Here is a 12,975-nt window from a genome sequence, read left to right on the forward strand (position 1 = left end):
GAGAAGGCATCACTATGAATGTTTACAGTAACACATTTATATCAAACACAGGACCTCAGAATATCGAAAACTACAATGTAACAGTAGCGATTACCAGACATGTCAGTAATCGTGGAAGAATTAAATATATACAATAAATACTTAGTTAAATTCATAGACTGTTGTATATTGTTGACCCGGATATTAAAGTGTCAACAAAGTCGGCGGTCTAACCCACTAAGCCACAGCGGCTGAAAAGTCTTGGATATGAAAAATTAGAGGTAAAGTTTACTAACTGAATTATGAAAATGGAAACAACAATGCAACCCGAGAAAGAGGAAGGAAAAAAACTAATTTGGGAACAGTAAAAAAAGAAAGAGCGTTTAGAATTTCTGGAAAGCTAAAAGAAATATGCTTAAATGTTGCTGGCTCATCCAATTGTTTGTAATGGGCCTAGTGCCTAGAAAACAACTACAAAGTGTGAAAAAAATCCGGGTATTTTTCCTTCGAGGGTTGTTATTCGAGCTATGGCTGAGCATATTTCTTATGAGCATGAATCATGTTACGAGATTGCTGACAGTTTTATGGGTGCATGTATTGAACCGCCCAAACGACTAAAACAGAGACTATTCAAATCTCGGTTTTGAGGAGTGAACAGTTGGTTAATTTACAGTATTAATTCCAACAAGTCTGCAATCTTGCCAGTTTGGCGTTATCTGAACGAGAAAATTTAGGAAACCAGATGTTACTGTTGTTCTTCAATAGAAGAGTTTTTCAAAATTTGTATGGAAATGCTGTTGTGGGTGTTACACTTGGAAATCATTTGACACGTAATATAGTTGTTCTCAAAACAGTGAATCAAATTACAATCAGCGGCGTGATGTTGCTATATTTTGAAAAACTCTCCATGCATGTCAAATAATAGTCGTTTGAACAGCCTTTCTGCTGTCATTATTAATCGTTGTTGTCTGTTTTCCTTAAACCATATCAGGCTACCAGAATGTGCAAGCTACCACGTGTGCTTCCATTAGCTTTGCAGAGGCCATTCCTTTATGGAACATTACGGCTCACACTATTATCCAGGCTTTGGTAAAGTTCTTCACTGGTATTGATTTGTCTATTCAGATATATCATGGCCCAAATGTCATCATGTGAGCTGTTTTTAACAGGCTATGCATCAGTCAGGCATAAATCAAGTTTTAACTCAGCGCATATTTTCCTTTATCTGTGGAGCTTTAGGGAGGTTTCGGCAGACTATTAAAATATCACAATGATTGAGTCTGAGAAGGACTGCAGTAACGGGATCTATTAATATTGTTTGATATAAGGTGTCATTCAGGAGTCCTTATCAGTTTGAGGCGTTTTGACCTTGTGTTTGGGCATACTGGCCGCGGCCTTTTACATCTGAGGGAGGACCAATGGCTTAGAGAAAGGTCTCACATGAACGGGGTTTATTAGAGTATCTTTCATCAGTTCAGGCTAGGTTTTCCATAGAGTTTGAGAGCTGCTACGGATAATTTGAAAAAAAAATCTCCAGGAAAAAAGGAACGTTAAGACATAAAGGAAATTGAGAGAAATTGTAGACACAGCGACAAATGTTTAGTACTGTTGCCTGTCACTTACGCACTAGGTATCGAGAGAAACCGTTAAGCCTGACTTTGCAGTGCAAGCATCTGAACGTCGTCAAATGATACAGCTTTGTCATTTCAAAATGGTTGAAATGCATCACAATTACATAACAAATCGCCTACTGCCACTTTTCTCCTGCAGATATCGTATCACCTGTATGACAATTTTAGAATCATTTGTTTGATCTTCATTTAGAAGTTTATGAATAATAAGTAACCTATGATATTTTATGGATAAGATCTGCTATATTATATAATGGTGCAATGTTTCGGTATAGATTCTTGTACCGTTGCCAAGCAAGAGTGACATGTTTCTAATTAAATACATATCAACCCACTTTTAAGTACTCATCAAGACACACTAAAAGTTTTTCCATTATTACCATGCATCAAACTTAAGAGTATTACAGGTGGACGACGTCTCGTTGTCTTGGCGATATCCTCCATGATTAACGGTGCAACAGTATTAGTCTCGCAGACTGCTTCCTCGACCTGGGTGGAGGGCAGTCTCCAGATCAGAATTTAGAATCATAAATCCACAACGTGGGTGAACAAACAACAACCTTTAAAGTTGGTATGGGCGCTTTAAGAAGTTGGTAGGCAAGATCAATTCACTTTTCCGAATTCAATATGGTTCAATATGCCGCCGGTCAGCGCCTCCTATCAGAGATCTGCAAAGAAGGGCGGATCTCAAGTGGAAGTTGGCTTCCAAACAGATGGCTGTATATCACTTCATTCACATGCTCTTACATTAGCTGGAATTTAAATTTCGTACATTAACAGCGTTGACATATTGTTAGATGATATATTGTACATTATCCTAATTTAAAGGACAAGTGGATTATTGTACACCTTGCAATAATGAAAAATGTAATACGGTGATATACTGTCCTTTGGCACATATGTATGAATAAAATGAACATAAACACCTTGTGGTTGTCACGTTCCTCTGGAATTAAGGTTTCTGGACAGACACCTTAATCCACTGTGATAGATTTCCACTTTTCGCACGGACGACAGCGAAAAACGGCCTATGGATTTAGACGTCAAAATGTCGCCTTCAGTGTTCAAAGAATCCCAATCCTGTTTGGAAAATGGCGATTAGGGAACTGACTTTCATTGGCTTGCGTCTCTGTGTTGATGAATGACGTGAATCTGGTGGTTGACCTCAACAGCAGCATGGGCGAATATTCTTTTGCCCTATATAAAGCTTCGAGCCTGACTTCATCTAGACGGGTAGTAGAATAGGCCCGGTTCTGTCAATCCTATTGGTCAACAATTTGAATTTTGGTTTAAGTGCCAAAGTGAACTTTTAAACAAAATCGGCTCCATGCATGGAGATATTGTGCATTCAAAATCAAGTAACGCGTATTAAAGGTGTAGGATATTATGTACTAAGGAGTCAAATTGCAGGAATCTAAATGTAGCATTCGTCGTCATGCTATTATTAACAAGTGAATCCGATAGTGCAAATGAATTTTGTAAAACTTTGGTTAAACATTCTCTTTCTTTGAAGTATGTAACTCAATGTCACATCAAAAATAGAAAACTGTCAATTTCAATTAAGATAGAGTGAAGATCACAATGAAATATTGAGAGATCCATACTGTTGTTGATCAGACTTGCGATACTACGCCCTGAGTTGATAACGTACATTGTCGGCTCCTGAAGCACGTACCAGAATCATGTTCAGGGACTCCTTTGAATATTGTTATGGCATAGGGACGTCGAGTAAATCCTTTCTTCATGGAGTGATGCTATAATTTTGCCAATGCTTAAACATGGACGTTATGATACCGATACGTATCGACCAATTCCACTAACACGCTGAGTTTGCAACACCATGGAACACATGCCATTGGTCATTAGTGCATTAGTTTGGTACTTTGAAACCAATAGCTACAGATATTCAATGTAGTTTCCAGCAAAACCCATATGTACCATAAACCATTTAGTAATGTACGTTTATAATTATGCGAAGCTCCAAAATTAATAGGCAACACTCAATGTCTGTCATTTTCGACTTAGATAAGGCAATCCGAAATATGTTGCCGTTTTCCTTAACTTATATTAAATTAAGTCCGCTCCAGTAACACGGCAATGTCGAAAAAGGAGATCTCTAAGTTCAGTTGAGAACGAGACAAAGCGACATTGATGTCAAGCAATCAAAGAACATGCTTGACATCTTGTGTAACGGTTCATGGGATATCGAGTGATAAAGATTTTGGAAAGTGTCATGTAACCTTGAAAATAAGATCAAGGTCACACCACTGAAGCTCGGATGTCTGTATAATAAACCAGTCTAGGCTGTCGAGGTAATTGAAGACACTGGATACAAGATTTTTATGAAAATACCATTTTCGATGAGCATTTGACCTTTCGGAAACATACAAAGGATTTAAAAAATAAATGCCTGCATACACTTGACATTTTAAGTGTTGTTTCAACCTCAAAGTGAGGACATCAGACAACCATCCTCTAACTGTACAGAGCACCGATCAGTTCTAAACGTCAGCGGATGCCTAGACTAAGGACTGAGCCGAAGGTAATGGCCATTGGAAAGTTACACGTATAGCTCTGCAACCGCCGTAGGTGGACAATTTCGCTGTCGCCATTATTGCACGACTTGCTAATTGTCATCAGCCACCCGGGGTTGCTGCTGATCATCCCCGTAGCGAACGGCCACGAGTGACAAGTCATGTGCAAGATCGGTTCATCTGGGTCAATCATCTAAGGACCCGAACTCAGGCAGCAACAGTAGCCTTAGTTTATGGGTCAAGGGGACCAGTGTCCAGCGATTTGATTACTCGACGTCTTCAGGCTGCTGGAATCTTCTGCCGACGGCCATATGTTCACAGCCACCATACAGCAAAGGTGCCGATGGATGGCAGGATCAGGATAACATTAACGTTCTTCTCTTTCTCTCACTAAACTTTCTATGACGACGTTGGACGCAGGATTACCGCAGGTAGGCAGACACTCACACTTGCACGTTTGGAACAGAGATTGGTGTTTGACTGGAACCCATTGCCTCAGGCATTCTTGGGGCGAGGTTGCACGGCCTGCAAAATCGATGTGGTTATATGCGTTGCTAAAGAGACTGTCACTTTCCACGTTCAGGGATATCTCCATTTGACGGAGAACTTTGAACTTATTGCAGTTCAGTGTCAACTTTCAACTGTTAAATTGAGTGTTTTCCATAGAACGTATGACTAGATATACATTTGATTGTCTTCTATTTAAAAACTTGACAAAACGCCAGACTTGCGTTTCTTTCCTGGGAATGACAATACAATCCTACATTTTCCTCTCTCCTCTCTATTCAGGTTATAGGTTGAGTTTCAAAACTCAAGAAATTCTGATACAAAACAAAACACATTTACCAACAACAATTTAATGAATTAAGAAATCCTCACAAAGCTCACGAATCTATCTTCATAAATAGATCCAAAAGAAGTAGAACTGTATGAACATTTTGAATGAATATGCTGTTTATTGATGCATGTTATTTTATGATTGGAAGATCAAATTAGCAAACTGACATAGTTAGTGGCTGTACCTCAAAGGGGTTAAAGTATTGTAAAAGAACTGTCCTGAGACGGTAAGTAAATCCTACAGGTGCTATTTTTATTATTGCCATGTCATACATTGTATTATAATTACAAGTATTATAAGTTACGTGCTATGTTATCTGTGATATTACAGTTGCTATACTGCAATCATTCTAGAGATTTTATGATGAACATTATTACTGTGTAACTGGATGTTTAACACCATACTCAGCAATATTTCAGCTGTGTGATAGCTGTCTGCAGATAATCGAATCTTCCAGTGAGTTACAGCATGGATTTAACAACTGAGAAAGGATAACATGTGAGTGAGCCTGATCACTCGATCCCGTTGGTAGCTTTCTGCTAAAATCATGTTTTGCTGAAGTCTAATTCTAACCCGGATCTCTATTGGTGTACAATAAAACACATGCTGGACAATTACATCTGTACATTGATTCAAGCCATAGTGACTTGAACTGATCTTACATTCCTCATGGTCAGTTGAACACTGACCAGTTGAACACTATCTTTGCAGTTCATCACACAGTTGTTGATACCCTCCTTGATATGGAGAGGTTACACAAGAAGCCAGATGACAACCTCGATCTATGTTGTATTGCGGCATGAATGTCATCATGTTACTTAATCTGTGGGGCCAGCTGCATGTGCTGTGATTGTGCAATGATTTCGAGACATTTGTCCTTCCAAATACCCCCGTGTCAGATCCTAAAGTTGGTGGTTCGCTCACTTGGCCTCTGTAAGATCTCGATGTCCATTCGAGTTTCAACATCTAACTGGGGTTGATAGGGGGGATACATTTCTGATGTGTTGCTGGCAGTCATTGTTTAGTTGATAGATACATATGTAGGCTATCGATGCACGGGTGTATGTGATAAGAATCAGAAACAAGCATTCTTCAATGAACTGGTAGAATGTTCATTTTCTTACTTTATTGATAACCATTTGGATGGTTGGATGGAAGAAATGGAAGACCCGTGCCAGTTATGTTCGGACAATCGTCGTAATTCCCATAGATATACACGTTAACTTAATCAACCATAAATAATGTTGATGAATTTGATTTTCGAAAGATCCAAGTCACATATTGCACATTTTGTGAGGAATCAACCTCCATACAATCACATAATTTCTGTTTGATTTTCCGTTGCTTATTTATGTAATGGCAACAGGTTAATGAACATATCTACAGTGCCGTGAATCCCTTCAACATGGCGGCCTATGGGATTCTGCATTGTTGAACCATACTTAAATTGATAAACGTCATGTCATTAGTTAAATAGTGAACGTTATTTATGCCACACTGAGTTAACCTGTAGGTCTATTGAAATTACGTCTGAAAAGTGTCTGAATAGAACTGGCACGCGTCTGTAGGTCTAACAACTGTACGGTATATCCTGAACAAAGAGAAAAACCCTTCCCACTTGAAGAAATGATTTGTACTGTAAATGGGTAGTAGTGATAAGTTAATATGGGCAAGGTCTATACTGCTGCATTCAACTATTTCAACTGTGATGAACCACGCAGGGGGCTGGCAGCTCGCTCTTTTGTGAAAATGTGACCACTCCAGGTGCCTAACCACAAATTCATAAGCAGAATGATAAGAATAAAACGCGTTCCTAGGGAGATGAATAATAATCATGTCACGACGTACAAATGTTTAACGTTAACGCGCAGTTGGTATATGACCATGCTCCATGCTGGCCAACCACTGTTTAGGGGTTGCAAAGCATCATACAAATCAGGTGTGCGCCGCTCAATGTTCTTGCTTTGGGTCGATTCTGACACATGTCAACCATAATGAACGTCGACGTTGAACTCAAGTTTTTCTGCAGATGCCTAAAGTTTCTGCAAATGAGGGTACTGGCGTCCTAGAATGGCGAGGACAAGTAACCTAAATCGATATGTCCACTTACTACACACATCGTTGGCAACATGAAAATACTTCTTGAACCCCCACAGTAAACCCATCAGCTAACAGCCACATCTTAATAGTATAATAAAGGCACCTCACACATTAAAGATCTTTGCAAGGATGGAGGTAGACTTGCCTTCACTGTATTACAGGAACATGTAGTGTCATGGGAATAATATGGTGGCTGATTTGGGCCATCGCTTTCTCGCCTTAAATTTCGCAGGCGAGAAAGCGAGCAAGCCAGAAAGCGATAACACGAGTCGAGAAGGCGATAACACGAGACGAGAAAGCGATAGCACGACGCGAGAAAGCGATATGATTGCGCGAGAAAGCGAGAAAGCGAGAAAGCGAGAAAGCGATATTACCCACAATTCAGTCCTGTCTGCACATGATCTAATACCAATCGGAAGCATTGTCGCCATTTGCGATAATGGACCAACGCACAGAAGGAGAAAATTGTAAGTCTTGCTGTTATTATCATTAAAACTTTTAATGTTTTTTTTCAATATTACTGAATAGAATCGACAAATTGTATCCTGTTTTCCATAAGTATTGATAAATGTATGTAGAACCTGATTGTCTACTTTTCAGGGAAAAAAGTGATCACAGAATATTTTCACACTGGATACACCAACCATGAAATTTGTTCCCTTCTTAGTGCCAATAACAATATTCATATAAGGTATGTTTAGTTCATCAGTTGTACATATGATACCTTGGTAATCTCTGTTTGAATTTCAATCCATTTGCATTTAAAAACAAGAGAGCTTCAATGACAATATGTTTGGAATGGTGTTCACTGATGCCTCATTCAATATAAACGTTGTTTATCTGTACTGTAAAACAGTTGAAAGTATCAAGACATTTTTTGCTGCGGTGTGAACAAGTGTTGATCACTTCATTTAAACATATTCCACCGTGTGGTTCGTGAGAGCAGCTTAGAAATGTTTCAAACTGTTTCCATGAACTCTGAGAGATATCATGTCTGTTTAGTGAAAGAACAGTGAAACGAAGATTTAGAACACTTGGACTTCGTCGACACGTGGAAGTTATTGATCATCAGAGAGTATTGCATGCCGTTCACGTAAAGTATCTACAACATAACCTAATCATATATGTTTGCCTATTTCTACAAGTACGTTAATCGAGATAATGAAATAACATGATGTTGCAACGTTATGATATATCTTTCAGAGTGAACTACAAGGAAGTGGTTGTTGTCTTGGCTACAGGTGCATGACGGAACGTTTGCGTAATGTGCATGGTTTGAGGGTCCCGAGGTAGGTTAGGATGGAAGGAGAAGGGATTTGTAGAAGGGAGAGGGAATTCTTTTAACTGACTCTCCAAACGTGAACGCATACTCAAGTCTTGGATGTTGTAAACGGGTATTATAGCACTGCCAGCATTTTGTGCAACGCAATGTTTACATTTTGTATTTTACTGTACCTAATGGCTATTGGGTAGCCTAGTGGTTAAAGCGTCCGCTCGTCACGTCCAAGAGTTGTGTTCGATTACCGATGTGGGTAAACTGTCTGAAGCCTATTTCTTGTGTCCCCCGTCATAATATTGCTGTAGTATTCCTAATAGCGTCGTAAAACAACACTCACTCACTTACTCAAATGAAGTTGTACTCATATCATTTTTTGTTTCATCTAGGGACTTTGTTATGAAGTTTTTAAGGGAGATCAATCCCGACAGGGTTGCAGTTCGAAGATCCCGCCGGCCAAATTATCTCATACACATCGATGGATATGACAAACTGAAACCCTTTGGGTTTGCTAACCATGGTGCAATATGTGGGTGAGTTTTAAACCAAACATTGCTCTGAATCATGCAGTTTGTTGGAATCCTATTTTGTATTCATGAGAACATAGGGAATAAGTTTACTAAGGGTGAATTAAGGGTATTTGAAGAATAAATATACACGCCATTGAATTTTCTACAACAATATAATCTCAAGCAGTCATGACGAAGATCCTAAATATTCCATTAAACAGTTGTCTTCATCAGTCTCAGTTAGGTATGTGTTCACACACATGTTGATTTTCAAAAGTAATGTGTTGTGCATTGCAGTTTATACATTTTACTTGGCATGATATCAGTTGTATTTGCTTTGTGGGATCATTTGTAGAAACGTTTACAGTTTTCATTAAATGTGGTGTGTTTGTCATGAATAGGTGTTTTGTCCATGGTTCGGTATAAGTCTCTGTTGAGAATGCGTTTCTTAATTACTAACACGCTCAAACTAAAATAGAAACGTTACCAGAATCATGTAACGTGATTTACGATGCGTTAATATGTTAATACTAATGCACTATCGGTGCAGTGACATGTAGCTATATGGTTAAGGTGTCCTTTCGTCACGCTGACAACCCGGGTTCTGTTCCCCTCGTGGGTACAATGTGTTAAGGTAAAAACTCAAGGATGCATCTTTTTCGCAAAGGTGGTATTTTCAGCTATTCGAAACGAATGCTATGGCTGAAAGTGGGGAGGAGCAATAACGACCCATACACTGTCGACCATTACTTCATGGAATATGTCGAAGGTATTGGAGGTATGTGAACAATCCCTTATTTCTGTTTACTTGTTTTCATATGCGTAGTTTACAAATGCTCTCTATATATTGCACTTTTGTTTACGAATAGGTGTTCCACCATGCATAAGAGCCGACAGAGGCAGTGAAAATGTCTTTATTGAGGACCTTTAAAAAGCTATGAGGTGGGAGCACAGGGATGACATGGCTGCACAAAACAGTTTCGTGTATGGGAGTTCTCACCGAACTGGTCAGATAAAACTCATTTAAGGTAATTACAGAGTATCATTGAACCATTTTCAGTCACAAATTGGAAACATACTCCTTCGAAACCACCAGATATGAACTGTGACTCAAGTAACTCAAGTAGGTAGTTTGTTGATTAAGCAACGCATATACGCCTGTACCTTCCAGTAGGAATGATAGTAGCAATATAATCAGCACGATCATGATTTGTTGCACGCACCGGTAACATGAATGCCAAAGTAAATATACCAGTCACTCACTCTAAAATAAGTAGAAGCTTTTGGGAAATATTGTCCTCAACGGTCTATGTACGTTGACGCACACTCTCGATCATGTCCCAGATGTGTTCAGAATGTGCCCCCTTGACATTCTGAGGCTGCTGGAGGAAGCCATTGCAAAAACACCATGTTTGTACGCTATTTATCATTCTTCGACAAAGAATTTGTATTTTAGGAAACGTATACAATTGTGAATCTGTAGCTTTCGCCTTTTGAGCTCAATTTTTCGAGTCACTTTTCACGCCACGAATGGAAATGAATGGCCAGATTCAGGATTTCTTGGTACGTTTAGAGTCTGCTAATAACATACTGAGACACAGCGTACGGTACGCTTAGAGTTTCAAACATGCCACTGCCCATAGACGAGTGCAAACGATAGTTACATCGACAGTAGATGAAGAAACTAGTAAAATAAAGCATAGTTCTATGAAAACAGAAAAAAAGATACCTGGACCACAGAGATAAGTCGATCTTCCTTGAAAGTGTCAAAGTGGAGAATATACCGTCAGGTTTTTGTTTGACGCCACTCTAAACGGATTTGGTTTTGTGTCATGTTTCACTTGTTCTTGCATAGGATGTTTTCTTCAACACGTGTCTTTGTTCTAGTTAGAGCTGTTTGTCGATATAGATCGATATTGGTTGACTAAAGGTCAATATTGGAGAAATAACATTGAGCAAAAGTGTCAGGAAGAAAACAGTATTCTTTACATCCTTGGTGAGCATCAAAGATATTACTATGCGTATTGTGTGTAGAGATTAAAACTGAATTTCATCTCGATGACTTACTCACGATATTATCGGTGAGAACATGTTCATACAGATAAATGTCTTACATCCGGCTAATTGTCCTGTGAATTAATGATATCAATATGCCTATTTCATTATACCCTTGGAAGAGTATGCAAGAAACGTTTTGATTTTAATGCATGAATAGAATAGTTTATTTCTATTTGTACATACACACACAAACACACACACACACACACACACAGACATACATACATACATACATACATACATACATACATACATACATACATACATACATACATACATACATACATACATACATACATACATACATACATACATACATACATACATACATACATACATAAATAGCATTGAAGTTTTGAAGCATGGTAAAAATTGTTAGTAAATTGTTTAATTATTTTATTTATTAATTGTTTATTTATATTTGTTACTGTAAAACGGTTAAGGGTATATCTGTATTTTAACAGACAATAGAGAGATGGCGGCTGACTATGCGGCAAAGTGGGGGTGGTTTTGGATAAATCTGTTTAAAGACAACAGGCCTCACATGTATGAGTACTATATGATGTTGATATAAATATCTGTATTTTCATATGAATAAATTATTAACATGTATGTTGATACTCTATATATGAGCAATATATGAGTAACCAGTTAGCTACCCATTAGTTGCTTTTTCCACTTTTAGTGTTTACAGAAGATGAATTCAGTGTAATGCATATCGGTGAAGAGAATCACCCATCACGTGACAGCCGCGATAATGTCTTACTTTGAAACTAATATTACGGCCAATGGTCCATTAATGAAAAATTACGGAGTTTAGAAGTGAAATTGTCTTGTGGTATTACTGGGTTACCACGCAATAGTTTGTGCTTAAGATCAAATTGCAGTCAAACAGTTAAACGCCAATTTGACTCAAACGCATCCATATGCGCATAACCATGTGACTTCCGCCGCTTATGTAATACCGATGTAAAACAAGCATACCCTTGCAATCTTCGCTGCACATCTAATAACATATGAGACAAGGCATAATATAGCATTTTGTCCTCTGACAGAGAATGCATCCGGTTCTGCTTCACTGAGCTGATTCAACGGGAACTGGACAAGATTGCAATAGAGTGGAATCAACACACAGTAAGACGCACGGCAGAGAGCTCAAGCGGAAAACCGCCCGGATATTCTGTATTTTCTGCCGGAGAGACATGGTATGTAAATTAGTGTTAGTTATCACGCCTTTAAATTACAAGTAGATTTTTTTCTCCATCATAGGTTTTCTAAATTGTGTGCAATATGTTTAAAATTTCAGTGCATGCATATTTCAGTACATGGACATCAAATATATATCTTCAATCCAGGAGAAATCAGAACTGAGTGTCACGTTTGGCAGAGAAGACTAGTCGAATGTACTATGACATCGTAGCTGAAAGTTCCAATGCTCTTATAGCTTTGTCAGCAATATACCGAGATGAATACTCAAGTAAATCTACACAATGGAAATAATTACTTTCATGCTTTTGAAGTCATTTTTGCTAATGAACATATACACCTCGCTGGTAATTCTAATCACTCTAATGAGTGTGTAACCGAAAAAGATACGTGTTGTAATATTAATGACAATGTCTATTGAATGTCATCTTTCAAAACAGGAAGCGTAGATTACAAGACAGAAGTTTATCCACGAGATATCCAGTCATTGAAAATGATGTGCAGAGCGTCTCGTCCTTCGGGATTTTGAGGGTGTGTGTGAAACGCTCCTTCAACACAACGGCAAGACGAAGTCCAGTGAACCACAGGATGCCGTGGACTTATTTGCATGGCTCGTCACCATGTTGGAATGAATGTGGACCTCTTTGAGTGACATTATTTCGAAGTTGGGGACCCGTGGAGGTCCTGGGGTAGGATAGGCCTTCAGCAACCCATGCTTGTCATAAAAGGGGACTATGCTTGTCGTAAGAGATGACTAACGGGATCGGGTGGACAGGCTCGCTGACAGGGTTGACACATGTCATCGGTTCCCAATTGCGCAGATCGATGCTCATGTTGTTGATCA

The 12,975-nt window shown here is 38.8% G+C and overlaps 1 pseudogene; it reads left to right on the plus strand.

Annotated features, from left to right (window-relative positions):
• Positions 1-2,247: 2,247 nt before the first annotated feature.
• On the plus strand, positions 2,248-12,763 carry LOC137264978 (uncharacterized; annotated as a pseudogene).
• Positions 12,764-12,975: the final 212 nt, after the last annotated feature.

The sequence above is a fragment of the Haliotis asinina genome, chromosome 15, assembly GCF_037392515.1.
Source record: "Haliotis asinina isolate JCU_RB_2024 chromosome 15, JCU_Hal_asi_v2, whole genome shotgun sequence".
Lineage (NCBI taxonomy): Eukaryota > Metazoa > Mollusca > Gastropoda > Lepetellida > Haliotidae > Haliotis > Haliotis asinina.